Source organism: Chamaea fasciata, unplaced genomic scaffold (assembly GCF_029207755.1).
Source record: "Chamaea fasciata isolate MVZ Bird 193981 ecotype frontalis unplaced genomic scaffold, bChaFas1.0.hap1 SCAF_1, whole genome shotgun sequence".
Taxonomy (NCBI): domain Eukaryota; kingdom Metazoa; phylum Chordata; class Aves; order Passeriformes; family Sylviidae; genus Chamaea; species Chamaea fasciata.
The window spans coordinates 40,811,459-40,828,366 of NW_027094086.1; the positions used below are offsets into that span (position 1 = coordinate 40,811,459).

The 16,908-nt window shown below is 41.8% G+C and overlaps 1 protein-coding gene across 3 annotated transcripts in view; it reads left to right on the forward strand.

Moving 5' to 3' along the window:
* The first annotated feature begins 9,659 nt into the window (after positions 1–9,659).
* Positions 9,660–16,908, forward strand: part of PCMTD1 (protein-L-isoaspartate (D-aspartate) O-methyltransferase domain containing 1) — a 46,961-nt gene continuing 39,712 nt past the window's right edge. The window contains exon 1 of one of the 3 annotated variants that reach the window (XM_066181479.1): positions 9,660–9,877. The gene's annotated coding sequence lies outside the window, so the exon portion shown is untranslated. Of the gene's footprint in view, positions 9,878–10,166; positions 10,185–10,244; positions 10,404–16,908 lie in introns of those variants that run through there. The other 2 variants (XM_066181498.1, XM_066181488.1) reach the window with 2 other exon arrangements.

The following is a 16,908-nucleotide window of genomic DNA, read 5'->3' on the forward strand; positions in this document are numbered from 1 at the left end:
AAGGCTGCTGAAACAATCAGAACCTTTTTAACTTGGCATACCTCAACCATGACAAATCAGTACAATCTTCATCTGGATATTACACCCTGTAATTAGGTATTCAAGCTACGTGTTTTAAGAGCTCCATTTGGGTTTGACCAGTTAAAAAGCTCAATGTCATGGTCTAGTGCACCAAGAGGTTGTAATGGTCCTTATGGGAGTTCACTCAAAGGCCCTGTCTGTGGCCTGAGAAGATTCAGTTAGCCTCAGGTTGCTCTATCCTATTGGTGTTACCTCCCATCCCCACATCAGTGTTCTGGCTTGTTGCCTTGCTTTAGCTCTATGATCTCTCCATAAACTCCATTGCTATTACCACCACCCTCCTTTGCTTATCCAGCTCAGGTGTGATCAGACTGTGCCCTGGCAATGACAGCACTGCTCATCCTCCACTGTGGCTGCTCTCAGCTCTTCTCTCCCCTTTAGCTTCGGAGTCCTTCTCTTGCTGCTGGTACTCAGTGGCCACTATTCCTGTCAAAATGAATCTCCCTTAGAAGTGAGGCCCCCGAAAGTATTCAGCATATCATGCAAACAGCTGTGCATGGAGCAGCTCAGGTCTACCACTCACTATGAGCATACTCAGTTACAAGATTTGCCTTCAGTATCTTGTACTCCTCTCCCACTTTAGCCACTCCTTTCCAAAATGCGCTAATAACTCTTCCTCCAACATGCACGTGCACTTGCAGGATGCTCTGCCTGGAACGGGCTAAACCAACTAGAACAATGCCCTGTTTGAAAAGCTACCAATGGTAAATGAAGAAAGGGGCATCATACTGCTTTTGGTGTTGAATAATGCTGAAACCAGTCTGACTCATCAACCCCAAAACTAAGTGTTCTGATAATGAGATGAAGATGTAGTAGGACTGTAAAGTACCCAGATAAAGTAATAAAGAAGTGATATTACCAACAACTTATCTAAAGCTGCTGAACTGACACAGCTGGCCTGGAGTCATATAACTGACAGTCAGTCACTCTATACTATAAAAGCCCAGTCCTGAATTTTAGCAGCAGAGTCTTCCAACACATTCCTTCTTGGAGTCTATGTGTGGACATTCCTCCCCTGAGTGGAGATGTCCCTCCAGGTTACTTCTCCATGCTGAACCAAAGAGATTTGCCCACAGCCATAGGTGTGGGTGAGTAACATCAATCTCTACTTAATAATTGTTTTTGCTAGCTTTAATACAAGTGCTTTAATATAATTGCTTATATGTTGTTTTATAATGCACTGTATTGTAATAGTTGCTATAGCTCCTACACTGTCTAGTAAATAATTCTGATTAAGATCTTTTTGTCTAATCATTATCATAATAAATCATATATATTTATATAAATATATCTGGTTTGCCACCCTTAATCTTGCAGGACAAAGTTCAATTACACATATATAATCCTCTAGACATAAACTGCTGACAAATCCGGGACTAAGCTTTGATCCAGCCACACCTAGGCTCCTCTCTAAGAAGGAATTTAGAGAGCTAAGGGGTCCCTTCTGCAACCTGTGACTCAACAGGAGGGCTTCTTTAATAAACTTTATATGAAGCTTCCACTGCCCACAACAAAGCTTCAATCTAAATGGCTTTGTATGAGAACAGCTGAAGGCAGAAAAGATCTTGCCATTAGTGCTAGGGGAAACACCTGGAGAAACGGCCAGAGAGACTCACGTATCAAAAAAGAGAAACATATATTGTTCCCCATAGCCATAGGTAATTAATTGATTTCAGTGATCGTATCTTACCTAGCTAACATCACAAAATTTTTACCTTTCTCACAATTGCTCCAAGAGCCAGGGGATAAAATGGGAGAATATTCAGGCCATTTAATTCCTTTCACTGTATACCTAAGCCTGTGGTGTACAACTGCAGATGAGGGACTCTAAGAAAATACTCTAATTAATTGGGTGAAAACAGATCTGTTCTAGAGATATTTTGCAACTCTCCTAACAATGAAGTTGCATCTAACTTACTAAATAATGTGCTTCTCAGACATAGTTATGAAGTTTCACTTTTGGTGCCCTTGTCATCTGCATATATATCAAAGACTTAACAATAGCCAACTGCATCATCCAAAAAGGCAAAAAAAGCAAAAGCAAAAAAAACAAGTGCTAAACCTCTGCCAAATTTAGAGAAAAATATCAATTGTATATTGTTTTTAAGCATAAGGAGTTTGGAGGAGGTTAAAAGAAAAGATTATGTTCTGTTAGAACACTTTTCAAGTGCAACCTGCATGCTGCATCTTAAGCACAAATCTTTTCGTAAGCCTGTTGGATATAATGTCATGTTTGTCCATGTCTCACAAAGATTATTTATCCTGAGGATTTTATATAATATGAACTTAATTAATAATAATGTATTTTTAGTATCTATAAAATAAATTATGTTTTCCTTGTCTTTTTGGGAGTCTGTTGATAAAGGATGCTTTAATACAATAAAAAGAAGACTAAGTTTACATTTCTAACAACTCAGTCCTACTGATTAGGAGATTTAAAGTCTCTTAGGAGAAAAAAAAACCCCCGTATAAACATAACCTTCTCACTTTGCCAAAAATATTAAATGTGTTAGAAATGGAACTAGAAGCATTTTTTGACACATTTACAACATGCAGAAAGCTTTCATCATCCTTCCTACTTAAAGATAAAAGTTGCATGTAAGAAACAGAGTACTTGGAGACTATCAGGTATCTGGTAATCAGTTAATCTTAAAAGCCTCCAAAATTATGGAATGTAGCCCAGAAGACTATCAGTAACAGGACTAGTGTACACTGTATACACTAATACACTACAGGGTATTATCAGCCCAAACACAGAAGAGAGCCTCCAAAAGTTAAATTTTAATTCACATAAGTTAAATTACATATCGTTCCATATTTGATTAACAAAATCTGGCAAAAATAAAGTGAAAACATTTATTATTTTTGAATAATATTTCTGCTGTTATTTTCTATAAATACAGCAACTTCCTTTAAATATGACTCATTCAAGGAAAGCTCAGAGACTGTCTTTAAAGTATTAACCATGGTGGCATATATTTTTTCTTGGTTTGAAGGACTGTGTTCCTTCTAAAAAAAGAACATTACAAATTTAGAAAAACACCCTATTGATTTAAGAAAAGGATGACATAAAGTGTATGTTGTTGACTCACTGTTAGCTACATCTAGAGACAAATCAACATATTTCCATGGAGAATGTCTCGTGCTTGCAGTTTACAATCAATAAGGAGGACAGAAGTGATAATATATGGCACTTTCTGCTCACATATTCATTTTGCATCCTAATATACCTCTGAGACAACTTAAAAATGGTTTAAAGCAGAAATACTGAAGGAACACATTTCTTTTTCCATCACGGGTCATGGAAAAAATAAAAAGTAATATACAGAAATCTAAATAACTGACACTTGCCTTAGTACTAAATTCTAAAAGATCTTTTAATATTTGATATTGTGACTAGATTTTCTGGCATGTCGATCATTATCTAGGTGTGCTCAGTTTGTTGTATTTACGAGCAACATTTGGTTAAGCACTTGGCAGTGACTAGAGGCCACTGGAACCCTTCTGTTGCTTCAACCTCAGCCTTGTTCTTAACAGAAAAAAAAAACAAACAGGAAGGCGTACACAAGAAATTGGAAGAATAATCTGAAGGTGGTCAAACAGCTGATCATGAGAGACCTATCCCTAAGACCAGTGTCTGTGGCCACAGACTCCATCTAATTTCTTTCTTAATTTCATTCACTCATTTGCATCTTTAAGTTAAAATATGGGTTTCATTGTTTCAGTATTTTTCTTTCTCTAGTATGTGCTTTCAATGTCTTAATATCTGAACCGAGCTCAGCTTAAGTTCTGACAACTAAGATACTTCTAGCTCTGTGCCATGCTTTGCCTACTGCCAGAAGCTCTCCCAAAAACTGCTGCAGAGGGGCTGAGAGTGCTAATACCACCCTAGCTGAGGATTTCACGGCAAGGAAAAAAGCCCAAATAAATATATGTAACTCAAACTCCAGTGCATTTTATTTGGTCTGATTCAGAGGAGTATGATTGTGATGCACAGCATTAAAAACATTGTTCAATTGCTTAATGCAATACATATTTGCAAAAAGTGCGTTTCAAAATTTACAGTAATGAAAATCTCTATCCCTAAAAACCCAAAATGCCATAGCAAGTTACAGTAACAAACTGCCTCTCTGAAGGAAGCTAGAGAGGAGAAAAGATGTGCAGATCTCAAACAAAAAGTGGCAAGTCTTAAAGACCAGTAGGAATACTCCATAAAGGAATCTGGCACATAGACAAGGCCTGTAGTAAAGGTTGATTTCCCCCTCCTAAAGGCACTGTCTTCAATCACCTAGCTCTGCAACTTTGGGAAATGCTGTTCTGATCTAAAGCTTAATTAGCATACAACCACTTTTATCTAAGACAGTAATGCTGGGTTTGTTTATCCAAACTGCAGATTAGCAAGGTCAAAGATGCAGAGACACTATACACTGTGAATGTAGATCTTACCAGTTTTACAGGTGAAATCTTTCCAGTCTCACTCATCAAAGCAACATTGTACAAATGTGACTAAACTGCTTTCAGAGCCAGGCCACACCTCACAGAAGTGCAGCTGCGGGCTCCAGAGGCCCACATCAACAGCCTATGGATGTTGGTTTGCCAGGCTTGTGTCTGGCCACGCATGGGGACTGCAGGTGACACTCTGACCAGTCTATTACAGCTTAGCTATGGGTGTGTTCATCCTGTACATGCAACCTGAAGGGACTCAGCTTGGGCTTGGCACTCTCTGAGGGATGACCCAGTTCTGTTCCTGGGAACTTGAACATTACTTACCACAAACCTTTGGAAATGGCACGATGACAGCTGGGATACAGATGAGAGCCACAGAAGGTATATTCCAACATCTGTGAGCAAAGAATGCAAAAATAGAACATTTAAAAAATATGAAAAGTAGGCCAAAAATTTAGGACAAATTAAACTGCTTTCCAGAAATTATTTAATTATTATTCCCTTTGCATTACTTATGTTGTTTTCAATAACATAGTACTTTTACTCTCTGAGATAATACAGTAATGCAGGAAGACCAAGGCTGCAAGACAGGGGAAGCCACTGCATCACTTCTCCATTCCCTCTTCCTGAAACAAGCTACACCAATGGAATGTGTGACACAGCGTGAAGCACGTGCTCACCGTATCCAATTGCCAGAAGTGGTATCTGTTGTAGAGAGCAGAGGACAGGGTCTGAAAACTGGAGCTGCTACTTCTGTAGCAGATCTTTGAAGTTCTACACCTGTAAAACCAACCAGTCAAAGTCTGTTAGGAAAGAAAATCTATCAAAAATAAAGGAAAAGAAAGAAGGCAATCAAAACAAAAACTAAAAAGACAAAGAAAGAGCTCAGTGGGTGAAAGGTAAGTGTCACAAAATTATCAATATGAGAGAGTATATAAAATAGATATAGGAAATCCACTATAATTTTAAAATGCTTGATAATTAAAGATGAAACAGAAGTACAGAATGAGATTTGTCTGGGAAAAGGAAATCTAGTAAGATTGTGGAAACTAGAGAAAAAATAGTTACATGCAAAATGAATAAGAAAAAAAAAGCAGACTCATAAAACAGTTAATTCAGAAGGACAGTGAGTTATGAGTATTTTCTAAAAAGCTGTGTCGACACACAAATTTTGCACCACAGTGTGAAATAAATAATTACACATAGAGCTAAAGTGTAAGTCTCTAATATCCTTATCCTTGCACTGACTTTCCAGAGCTAAAAAATGAAGTAAAGAAGTTCTTTCCTTGATAGGAATAATCCCAACCTTAAGAAATCCTACAAAACATTATACTGTCACAACACTAGTAAAATTAGATTGCATTGCAGAACATAAAAAAATATTTTAAACTGTATCAGCTGAAGCTCCACCAAAAATTTTACAAATTTAAGAGTTATTAGATTAAGAAAATAGCATATATGTTCAAAAATTAAATGTTACTGAAAAATACTTTAATACTTGTTTTGCATGTTTTCTGTAGCATTTAAAAATATTTTTAAATGCTTATTCAACAACAGAACATAGAGCTGAAACTGATTCAAACCAAAGTACCTTAAAGGTAATGATATATAAATGCTCTTCATTAATTAGAGATGTGCAAAAAATATAAGCAGTGCAAATGATGCATTATTTCTTAGCTTTATGGGAAAAGGTTTGTATTCAAGGAATGTAATTTGCACCACTCTGCTTTTAAGCTATTGCTGTTGTTAGGAAGGCCAATATGTCTAAAGGATAACTTTTTTTCTACATAAAAAAGAAATTAAATATTCCTAATAATACACCTACTCAGTATTTATGACATAATTTTTATTTGAAACAGTTTTCTTTACAAATTGCAGTGTATACCCAATTTTCTGTTCATTATACTAACAGTTAAGTCTAAATACTTAACCTTAATGACCCCTGGTAGCAAATTTCAAATTTATCTAAAAAATGGCAGTCTTGAGTACTTATCTATTAGATACCTGAATGTTATAACCATCACCAGAAGCACAGAATGAAGATTCACTGGAGTCTTCCACATAGCCCAGATTTTATCTGCATGATCATGAAAAAAATAACAAAGCAGCAGGACAAAATACAGGAAAAGTAAATTATGCTTAAACCTGCAGATACAAAACTTGCACAGAATAATTAAGTTTGGGGGGAACTTTAGCCTAGGCCCTTGTTTTATGAGGGTGAAAGGATGTTCACTGTTCTTCAGTTAAGAAGCAAGTTTCATTATTTCAATCTCATTTAGATAAGAAGCAGGAAATGCAGGTTTTGAACTCAGCAAGCTTATACAGAGCTTTGATGGGCCAGTTGAAATAGGGGATTTAAGAGTTAAAGGGGATTTAGAATAGTTGAGACAATGTATATATGAACATACATAACAATATAACACTTTAGCTTTTTTTTGAGACTATTAACTTACATTCAAATGAAAACAAAGGTTGGCCAAATGATACACATCTCAAATTCAAAATAATGTGAAAATAAATATCTTGCAAGATGCAGAAGTTACGTACTGCATCAGAAAATACACACCTTACTTATTATTTTGACAATGGATGGACAGGAGTTATAATAGGTTTGGAGAACTATGCATGCTCAAGTAGAATTTTCTGCTAGACCTGAATGCTGAAGCTACTTTCCAGCTCTGAAAGATGATGGCAGAATGGCCTTCCTAATTGTATGTCCATGTTCACTGCAAGTGGAAAAAATAGTATCAGTCCAAGCATGGTAATTTACAGAAGAAAAAAAAGCTATCTGAAAAATTCTCTTAAAACTGAATGAGCAAAACATGGCCATAACTTCTGTCCTGACTGAACACTTATTAAGTACACCCTGTCTGACAGGTGCTCAGGCACAAGAATATCTAGAATGTGATGGAAAGAGAAGGAATCAAAACCAGGAAACCCTCACACATACAGGGATATATACACACTTATTACATCTAACTAAAAATTCTTAATAGAAATAAACATAAAATATTCAAAGCCAGCAAAAATTATTTGTTTACTGATGCAAGGCATATTTCAATGTAAAATTTGAACTTAAGTGTTTATTCTCCCTTCTATTTCTCTCACTCAAGGAGCCATCAGTTACATCACTAATAGGGGGGCAATTTGCAGCATTATTTGAATCACTCAGTCCAACTGACAGGAGACTTACTTCTGAGTCCCAGCCTAACAGAAACTCTCCCCCTTATATCGCAAATTATCTTCACCTCAGTTATTGCTATCTGCAACCATTGTGTGCTCCAGGATTAACTAATCCTGCCCCTCAACAGAGTAATACTCACTTCTGGCCTCCTACCAGCTACACTTTTTATGTCCTTCAATTCTCAGGACTTTTAGTTAGAAATCCTGTTCCACCACTACTCAAACCCTGGCTAAAGCTCAAAACTTTATGCCTCTCAGCTGCATTTCACAAAACACTCAGCGCTTACAACACTCCCGATTAAATTATAATTGTAAATGTCTACAAGTTGTCTAAATTAGTTTTATTATAACATCCACTTTACATCTGCAGGTTTTCATATCCACTAGCCTGAAAACCTTAAATACTACAGTTTTTGCTGATCATCTGGTGAATATGAACTTACTGTTCCTGAAGTGTGAATGTCATCCCTTTTCTGATACTGACCTCAGGCATTTCTCATTCCTTTCTGCAAGGAAAACACATTAGCCAAGCTGCTACAAGTCCTGACACCTGTATAACTCTTAATTCTCCCAAACACCAGCCAAGCCTACTTTCTCCACTGACTCTCCAAATCCCGTATCATTCCTCCTTACCAAATCAAACATGAGACAATGCCTAAGAAACATCACCTGAGACCAGGGCTCAGAATGACCCAACACTCTTCACCACCTTGGGCTTCAAGTCTGCACTAGGGCCCCAGGCTTCCCTGACTTTCCACTTATTTATATCTATTTCCGTCCACAGTACTTCTTCCTTTCCCAAATTCATAAAATCATATAGAATATCCTGAGTTGAAAGGGTTACACAAGGATTACCAAAGTCAAACTCCTGGCCCTGCAAAGGACCACACCAAGAACCACACCATGGGCTTGAGAGTGTTGTCCAAACACTAATGTCACTTAGTGCCCTAACCACTTAACTGGGGAGCCCGTGCCAGTTCTCAACAACCCTCCGGGTGAAAAATCTTTTCCTAATATCCAACCAAAACCTCCACAACATCTTCATACTCTTCCCGCAGGCCCTTCACTGGTCACCAGAAAGAAATCAAGTGGCCCCCCCTCCGCTTCCCATGGAAGCTGCCGATCGCTGTCTGGCTTCCCCCCAGGCTGAACAAACCAAATGACCTCAGCTGTTCTTCATGTGGCATCCCCTCTAGACCTTTTACCATCTTTACAGCCCCCCTTTAGATGTTTTCTGACATTTCTAATGATTTCTCTGAGCTCTCCCCGTGATGTCTCTTACTTCCTGTAGTTTTCCAAACTATCTTTCGGAGCTCCGAAAACAAAGGCCCAGGGCCCTTTTCTCGGAGCGTGGGGAGAACTTTCCAGCCCGCCTTACGAGAGGCCCTACGGAGGGGTCCTGCAGAGCTGCCGCATCCCCCGAGAAAGGCGAGGACGCCACAAAGCGCGGAGGCCCGGGAAAAGCCGAGCTGCTTCGGACAGGCACCGGGGGCACTTTCCCCATGTTTTTAAATCCGGGCCTCCGGCGCGGCTGCGTGACCCCCGCCGCCCACCCGCGGAGCCGCTGCCCCTCCTCCCCGCGCGGCTCGGCCCTTCCGCAAGAGAACGCGGTCCCGCCGTCCGTCCCGGGCGGCCCACGGGAGACGGGAGTGCCGGGGACACGGGAGTGCCGGGGACACGGGAGTGCCCGCGCTGCAAGGCCGGGCCGGGGGAACCGATGGCGAGAGACGGGGCGGTGAGCGCGCGGGCCCTCGCGACCCCAGGGCGACCGGTGACGAGCGCCGCGAGCGGCGGCCGCCCATTGGCTGTCGCGTGGGGGGCGAGCGGCCAATCAAGGCCGGGCGCGGAGCGGCGCAGCGCTCGCCCTCGCCTCGCCCGGCGGCCCCGCGCGCGGGGGGCGGGGTCACGTGACGCTCTGTTTACATCCTCTCAGCTGTCGGGCCCCGCCTCCCCCGTCCCGTCCCGTCCCTCGCACCGGCAAAGGCCGCCGAGCCCACCGCGCACCCCCGACCCGCGGCCGCCCAGCGCCGCCCTCCGCTCGCTCGGCCGTTCGCCCGCGGCCGGCCGGAGAGCTCTCCTGACTGCAATTCTTGCCCCCCCCTCCACCCCCTCACGCGGGTCTCGCCAGTGCCGCCCAGCGCAGGGTCCGGGGTCCGCTGCGGAACGGGTGAGTGTCCCGCACCGTGGAGGGGCGGACAGAACTGCGCTCCGGCCGCGCTGTGCGGCGCGGAGGCCCCGTCGGATGGCCGGGACGGTGGGTTGCGGCGGGGGAGGGGGAGAATGCGGCCCTCCGCCCCCTGCCCTGCGGCCCCTGCCCTTCGCTGGCTCCCCGGGCGCTCCGGTGCCCATTGTCCGCGGGCCCCGCACGCAGGCGCGGGGGAAGGGCGATGGGGGGGGGGGGGGAGGGCGGCTGTTGTTTTCGTGCAGCCGGGACAGGGCGAGGGCTCGCCCTGGGGACGGACAGGACAGGCTCTGTGCGTACGCCCTTGGCGGCCCCTTTTTCCTCCTCCTTCTCCCGACCCTTGCCACCCCTCGCGCCGTCTGCGTAATAAATAATCTCTGGCCCAAAACGGGTTGGGAGGAGGAGAGGTGGTTGGTGTAGCTGCCTTGGGCCTGGGCAGCTATGAGAGGACAGGGACAAGAGAGAAGGTTCCAGCCTCGAGATCCTGGCGGGGGATGGTGGTACAGGCAAGGTGAGGCCAGCGCTTGTCCTGCGCTCCGACTCAGCGCCCTGCCTCCCCCCCTCCCATGACGGCTGTGCGTTTGCTTTTGCCTTTGAGGAAATGCAGTGGGAAGGGGAGCCTGCGTTTTCGGGGATTTGTTTGGGCTTGGTTTGTTTGGTAGATTGGTTTTTTCGCTGTAGAGTCTTTACAGTCTCAGGGGCTTGTGGGGGCTGCGTCTTCCAGGCCGAGGCATCGTTGAGGGGTGTGTGATACAACATTTTGTTTTGTTTCAAGAAAAACCCGTGGGCTAATGAAGGGTATTTCTCCTCTTGGGAGTGGAGGAGGTAGTGCGGCTGCACCGAGCGGAAGATACTTTGTTTACATAAATAAAGTGTGTGAAATGCGTGATAACTTCTCTTTTCGCCCGCAAGCCAGGGTGAGTCGGTCGGTGAGCATTCCTGGCGGCAGCCGCTGGGGGAAAACCGAAAGGCTGCCTCTGCTCCCCGCTTTGCCATAAACGCACATTTTGTCTGTGTTTATATTGTGGTCTCTGTTTTGGCTGGGAGAAGAGTAAGGGGAGGAGCAGGAACTGGCTCCGGGGCTGCCACCTCCTCCCCTCTGTTTTCTTTGTTGTTATCTGCTCGAGGAGGCGTCCCGGGGTCACGTCTGTAGCTGAGCTGCGGTCTGCGGTGTTAATGGGATTCCCCTTGGGCCCGAAACCTCGGGCCACCCTCTGCAGTGCGTGTGCGGGTCTCGTCTGCCCTCGGTCCGCCGCCTTCCCTCCCCCCTGCCTCGGCAGCTGTCAGCGGCTCGCTCTGAAGTTGCAGGAAGGGGAAGGGAGGGCAGAGGGGGAAGGAATCTTGGCATTTATTTGATACTCGGTCAGCAGCCTGGGCCTGTTTTGTGTAGCTCTGTCATTAAAAAAAAAAACAAAAAAAAACCCAAAAAACCCGCAAGCAAAAAAACCCCTCCCCCCCAAAAAAAAACAAACCACACAACCAACCAAACAAAAAAACCCCAAAAAACCCCAAAACAACAAGAACAAAAAAATGGAAGCAAGCACCTAAGGTGGAAGGGGGGGGGGGGGGAGGGTGTCTGATTGAGAAGAAATTCCTTATGAAAGTAGTGAACTGCTCCTGTGTATGGAAAATGCTTGTGTTCTTGCAGTACTTGGCAGTGCCAGCATGGTTAGTGTTCTCCTGGGGGTATTTGTTTTTTCTCCTGTCAAGTAATAAGTCAAGCACAGTTGAACTGCAGGCTTTAGCAAAAAGGTAAGGTTTCTTCTCATGGAGAGCAGCAGACATTGAGACACACACAAAAACTACCCAGAATAAGGCTAGTCAGCATTTCAGCACATTAATGAAGATACCAAATTCCTCTTGACCATATGACCTCTGTGTTAAAGAGAATGCTTTTTAAGATGCAAGATGCAAAACATCCAGTGCTTAGAGTTAGTAAATTACAATAATGTGTTGTGAGAATGGCTTTGTAACCTTAATCCATTATGCTTGCAAATGAATTATAATGTGTGATACACTTTTCCCCCCCCCCAACAGGACCATTGCCTTACTCTGGACAGCCGATCTCTGGAAGGAATCAGGCTTGGATAAATGGAGTTGTCTTCTACAGAACTCCTGCCTGATTTATTGGGAAAGTTTGAAAAGTATTTTGGGTATGTAGGTGGAAAAAAGTGTGACAGATCTATTGGTGTTTTAACTTACTTTGGGAGAATAAATATAACGATAGGAATGTTGCAAGTATGTGAGTGAGGTCAGAGAGCCACAATGAGGGCTTTGGAGATGGACACTTATCCAGATGTTCTTTACAACAGTCAGTGTCCCTCAGAAATGCTAGAAAATACAATTGGATGTTGTTGGGAGATCTGCAGTGGGGAGGATATAATGAAATTGCAGAAACAGAAAAAAGTATTTAATACTGAACAATCCTGGACGGCCAAATTTTATCACTGTGTCTGTGCAGGGTTAGGTTCCTTCCCTGCATAATCTCTGATCTTCACTCCAGAATTCTTGTAGAAATCTTCTTGCGTCTCTCATTGGCCATGTCTCTGGATTTTCTTAATCTAATCTGTGTCGCGACTTGCTTTAGATAGGTGACTGGCCAGTTACAATTTTGCAGTATTCTATTTATAAATTATGAAATGCCATTTTTATCATCATAATCTTGGAAGTTTAGTGGCTTTTATTGTTTGATCTTCTGTTCGCCTGTCAGCGACTGCCCCAACCTGCAGCTCCTTTTGAAGAGGCTTCTGCCTTATAGGAGACCTAAGAATAGGACCTCAGTGTATTGTAGTTTTCAGTGCCTGTGCTGGACCATACCAGAGCAGTCACTTGGCTGTGTGTCTGTAGACTTGAAGACCTTTGAGATGGGAAGTGTGTATTCTGAAGCTAAAAGTAGGCTTCTGATGCATGATACCAGTGCAGGTGGAAATCTTAAGGCAAATTTAAAAGACATTAACACGAATGTATCTTAATGCTAAAAGAAATAAGCACAAAAATCCTACTGCAGGTGCATGGTAGTGCATGGTTCTTGTTTTTTTTTGCGCCCAGAACCAGGCAATAAAATTTCCCCATGCAGTGTCTCAGAAAGGTTTATGTCAGGTGTTTCAAAAGTTCCCCAGAACAAATACATTAAATGCAGTTCTGAAATATTAAGCATTTAGGTGCATGGAGAGAATCACCTGAGAATACAGTCATTTTTTCTGGATGAGAGATGTCTTTATATGTACCTGTTCTTGTAATTTCCTCCTTTGTTCCCATTTTCAGTAGGAATGTCCCAGAGATTTGCTATTCTACCCTGCTGAACTGCAAGTGATGTTCTATAGCTGGTGGCTAATTAGCTCTCTGTGTAAGAAGAGTGCCTTCAAGTCTCCAGCACTTGGCACTCTTGAATGCAGACATCGTTTAATATTATCTCATTTATTTTACCTACTTAGAATGTAAACTCCTCAAAGCAAAAGTGGGTAGAATGTAAGTGCAATTATGCTTTGCAAATGAATAATCAGGTATGTGACTGGCCTAAGGCACTCCAGGAATCTTCCAGTAGTTGGTCTGCATGCTTCATCCTCTCCAACCAGCAAGTATGGATTTTTTGGATGGAGAATTCTTCCAATGTATCTGCTTTGCAGAGCTGTGTTCACACTGTTCTGCTTCATGATTTGTGGAGTTACAGGGGCTGAAGTGTGGTAGTTATATCAAATATTATGGGTATAATTGCATGAGAGCATCAGGAAATAACCACTGTGCTCCAATTCCTTTGGGACTTATTTGTATGCACTGGATGCTAATGAAAACCTTCAGGCTTCCTTCATGCAAGCACTTAAAGCAGTTTCTGCTGCTGTGTTATTTAAGAAATTTGAGCTGGACTTCTGGTTCTTGAAGAAAGGATAGAATTTATAGCAGCTCAGGATGCTGAATATAATCTATTGCAGAACTGAAAGATAGCTGGCTGGCATTCAGAAGAGTGGTGTTGGTTTTCTGTCCTTTTTGTCCTGGTATGTCATGCCTGCTTCATGTTTCAGAGAAAGTGTTGCAAAGTCGACAGTGATGTTAACCTCAAAGAGCTTGGAATAGTGATGGGATGTATGTGTGTGGATTCTTGCTGAATCTACTGAGCAGAAGCTTATGGGAAATGTCGAAAGTAGCAAGTAAAAGTAAACTGTAATCAAAGATGTCTTCAAAAATGGCAGTTAGTCCAAAGAAACTTATTTTTGGAAAGAAGAAAAGGATTGGAGTCCGTAGGATTGGAAACAGGTCTGGAAAACAACTGTAGGGTCGTTATCACTTTTACATTGTGACTACAATTGGTGTGTGACATATTTCTCAATCAATTTTAGCAGTACTTTAAATTGAAGCACAGAAGTATGAATTGTCCTTTATTGTGAGGAAATGACACTGGTTTAGAGGTCCTTACAGAACACTTAAAAAAAGACAAACTCCACAGCCCTAAAAAAGATTAGGTGTAACATCAGAAGGCACCATGGGAACTCACAGGCTACAGATTCTGGTGTATTCTCATAAGGTGAAGTTCTAGAGTGGGGAATTACTGCAGAACTCCTCCTCTTAAAGGGACTGTCTTGGGGCAGAAGAATACTTGGAGCCTGCTGCTTAGAAAATACCCTTAATGAAGGCTAGTTTTGGAGCTCTGGCTTTGTTTCGTTAATGTTTAGTGAAGAAAGGATGTAAGGATCTTGCTTTTACAAGTGCAGAGTATTGAGCTCCATGCCTCTCAAGTATTGCATTTCATTTGATTTTCTCAAAGTAGTATTTGCTCAGCACACAGTTGAAAACAAAGTTGGATTTGCTGTATTTCTAGGGTGTAAAAGAGTACAAATGGAATTAATGTTGAAAAACTTGTTTGAGGAATTAATTCAGAATTTGACAACAAAAACCTTAAAATTAGGTTTAGAAGGTAACAGGCTTTACATCAAGTGGTTTGATCAGGACATGAGATGTTTTGAATCCTGAATTAAAGACATTTATATGGAGGTGCTGTAGGGCATCTGAGTTGTCAACATGGAGCTGTTGGATATGAGAGGATTTACTGAAGGCCTACATTATTTGAAGTATTAAGAAAACCAGATGGCAGACAGGATAAATCTGAAGTAGAGGTAACTGAGCAGTTAGAGAAGAGAGCCCTTGTCTTGGCTGCTGACATGCATGCTTTACTGGAGATGGCATGTGTTCAGGGACACACATGCACAAAGAACACTTGGACAACCAATCGATTCTGTGGCAGTGTAGAGGCTGTAAACAGGATCTCTGTCCTGAATGCTTTTAGAACCTGGTGAGGACAGACTGGTTACAAGTCAGTGTCTCCAGGTTTGCTTTTCTGGTCTCTTTTGGCCAATAATGCCTTTTATCTGGTTGCTTTTCCAGTCCCAGCTGGACTTTCAAAGGTTCCTTTCAAAGCAGTCTTAAGTCACACAGAGAGAGCAGCTCCTCTGACTTACTTGCAGAGAAGCAAAGACAGGATGTGGGCAAAAGAGTTTTCTGTTTTATTTAGCACTAATTGTTGCTGTAGCACCGGCCAAGTAGCCAATAGTTAGCATGAACACCTAAAATAGCACTAGAGGTCTGTTTGAGCACTCGAGTCACATGACAAGTACCAGAAGCTTGCTGTTTTTATTACAAAACCTTTGCATGATTTCTAAATAGATAAGTCTTGTTAAAGCTGTCAGTAATCATAATTATTTCTTCCCTTTTTTAACAATCGATTTGTTAAAAAAGTCTGAAGTGATAGGTGCATATTTCTAATGGCAAATTAAGCAATCTTGAAAACTATTTTCAGGATGAATAGTGACAACTTTGTAATACTGGATAATTTTCCTCCAGGAGGCATCTGTCACTGGGAAGATTTTTTTTTTTTTTTTCCCAGCTGATGTCTACAAATGTCATTTTAGATTTAGTGGTAAGAGTTAGAGTCAAATCAGACTTGTTTTAAAATACTAGTTTAAGATGTAGTGAAAGGCAGTGTGAAGTAATATTGTAGATACAAAAGGAGTGTAACTATTAAAAGTGTATATTGGTACCATCCCTCAAGCAAAACAAATAGAATTTGTTATGAGCTCTCTTCAGGAGTGAAAGGGAACTAGATTTCAAAGAGATCATCTCAGAGGTGATGTCTTAATTATTTGTTCATATTTTAAAAAAGACAAATCTGCCTCTGCAAAAGCAGATTTCTGTATGAATGTGTGTTTTTTGTAAGTGTAGTGATAGTAATTGGAATTGTTTAAAGTAATAGTCAGCTGGTGAATCACAGTCAGTAATTGATATGCCTGTGGCATCCTTATCCCAAACGAAAGGCTGGGTTCCTATAAGTGGTTAGCATTGAAAGAAGAAGTAGGACCGTGTGGTTGGCTGAAAATGAGAACTGATTACTATATAGAGAATTTTTTATTTCTATAGCAAGTGTTTTTAGCAGACATTTGGGAATTACCATGTGGTTTTCTTGACATATAAAAGAAAAAGCCAAGTAATACTACTCAACCCAGTCAGGATGATTGTGCTGTTAAATCATGGTCTGTATATCAAAGTTAAAAAGAGATGATTGTGGGAGCCACTATCCTCTTAATCATATTTTCAGAACAGTGGTTTTTGCTTGGAAGATATGACTGAAATGAATGCAAGTCAGCATTGCTGAAAGACTGAACTTCAAAGGAGTTGTTAAAGGAGACACTTAATTTTGACAAATGGTTAATATTTCTGTAGTACCAATAACTTCAAGTAATCAAGAATGCTGTATTTCTGCTGGTACATCAGTTTACCATCACAGGATTTGATTTTCATTTGAAAATCTTTGCCTGAGACCCATGAAGTTCTTGTTTACTCTTGTAGCCCTTGTTGGATTCTGGTGGGCGGAGTTTTGCTGACTTTTCTGCTGGGCATGTGATCCCGCCCTTTATTTGCAAAACTGTTTCCTTTACCCTTTTGGGAATGAGCTGTGGTTTTCCTTCCATTCAGTGTAGTCCAGTTTGTTAAAGTTTGCTGTGTTCTTTCTTTCAAGAAACTCTAAATTT